Below are 1647 nucleotides of genomic sequence, written 5' to 3'. Positions count from 1 at the left end.
GCAGGAGAGTTCCTTTTTCTCCATGGGGAATATTTTAAAGTCATGTTTTCTAGTTAATTTTTAAGTGCCGTTCCCCTTTTTCTAATTACTTTTGTTATTGTATTTTCTTTATTTTTAAGTTTGTTGAGAAATAATTGACAAATATAATTGTATATCGTGTGCAAAGTGATGATATATATATACATATATATATATTGTAGAGTGATGACCAACATCAAGATAATTAACACATCCTTCGTTTCACAAAGCTAACGTGCATGGTGAGAATACATGGTCCATTCTCGGTAACAACGACACACTAGGCCCTCAGGACGTTCTTCTGATAACTAGAGGTTTGTTGCCTACATCTTGTTTCCCCCTACTTACACTCTCATGGTTGTTTGTTTTCTGCTTCTATGAAATTTTTTTTTAAAAGAAAGATTCCACATATGTGATGGCACACCATGGTTGTCTTTTTCTTATGTCACTAAACTTGCAGCTCTCCAAGCTCATCCAAGTTGTTGCCCATGACAGGATTCCCTCTGTTTAAGTGACTGAATAATATCCCATCCTTCCTTCCTTCCTTCCTGCCCACCTGCCCCTCCCTCCCTCCCTCTCATGCCTCCATTCCTCCCACATGTTTAATCTATTCATCTGTTGATTGTTTCAGTATCTTGGATATTGTGAATAAAGCTGCAATGAACATGGGGTGCAACTATCTCTAAGATAGTGATTTAGTTTCCAAGAGTGGAATTGCTGGACCATAGGGTAGCTCTATTTTTAACTCTTTAAGGAACCACCATACCATTTTCCATAATGACTGAGCCTCTTGACATTCCTGCCAAGGGTGCACAAGGTCCCCCCTTCTTCACCAGCACTTTTCATCTGTTGTCTTTGTGTTGATAGCCGTCCTCAGGAGTGTGCGGTGATGCACCATTGTGATTTTGATTTGCATTTCCTGAGTGATACATGGCACTGAGCATCTTTTCATTGGTGATCTGTAGGACTTCTTTGAAAAATGCCTACTCACGTCCTTTCCCCATTCTTAACTGGATTATTTGCTTTTGCTGTTGGGTACTTATTATGGTGATTAGTTACATGGTTAGTAAACATTTTCTCCTATTTCCCAGATTATCTTTTCATTTCTCCAGATTGCATTTTTAAATATATATATATATATATTTAAAAAATTTATTAGAACAAGAGAGGAGAGGAAAGGATACTTGCATAGTGGCAAGCAGGCAGGAAGAGCTACGCAGATTGCACTTTTAAGTGTGTGTTACTCCTTTGAAAAAGTTATTTGAGGTAACTGGCTAACATCACTGTTTATGATTCAGAAGAATAGGTTCCTTCCTCTGTGTGCATCACCATTTGCTAATTTCCTTTTAGATTCATGATCAATAGTTATCATGTCCCTTGTCTGCATTGTTGGTATTATATGTTGTCAGATCTGACACTCTTGAGTTCGATAAGATTTTCAGATGTAGCAATTTACCCAGTCTAGTGCTAATGAACAACCTCTTTCAGGTTGTTTCCCTACATACCTGTGGGCTCTTGCCCCTGGTGGCAGGAGCCACTAAGAGTGCACCATGGGCTTTGGTTCTTTGACTTGGATCAGAGCGAGATCATTGCTGAGGTCATGTGGTCTTTCATGCTGCCTTCACGCAT

General features: G+C 39.0%; 1 protein-coding gene across 1 annotated transcript in view; it reads left to right on the top strand.

Annotated features, from left to right (window-relative positions):
- Positions 1 to 1647, top strand: part of AVEN (apoptosis, caspase activation inhibitor) — a 165980-nt gene that overhangs the window by 141055 nt on the left and 23278 nt on the right. The gene's annotated exons all lie outside the window — the stretch shown is intronic.

Source organism: Condylura cristata, unplaced genomic scaffold (genome assembly GCF_000260355.1).
Source record: "Condylura cristata isolate star-nosed mole 26May11 unplaced genomic scaffold, ConCri1.0 scaffold00023, whole genome shotgun sequence".
In the NCBI taxonomy this organism is placed as follows: Eukaryota; Metazoa; Chordata; class Mammalia; order Eulipotyphla; family Talpidae; genus Condylura; species Condylura cristata.
This window is presented reverse-complemented; position numbering and strand designations above follow the sequence as displayed.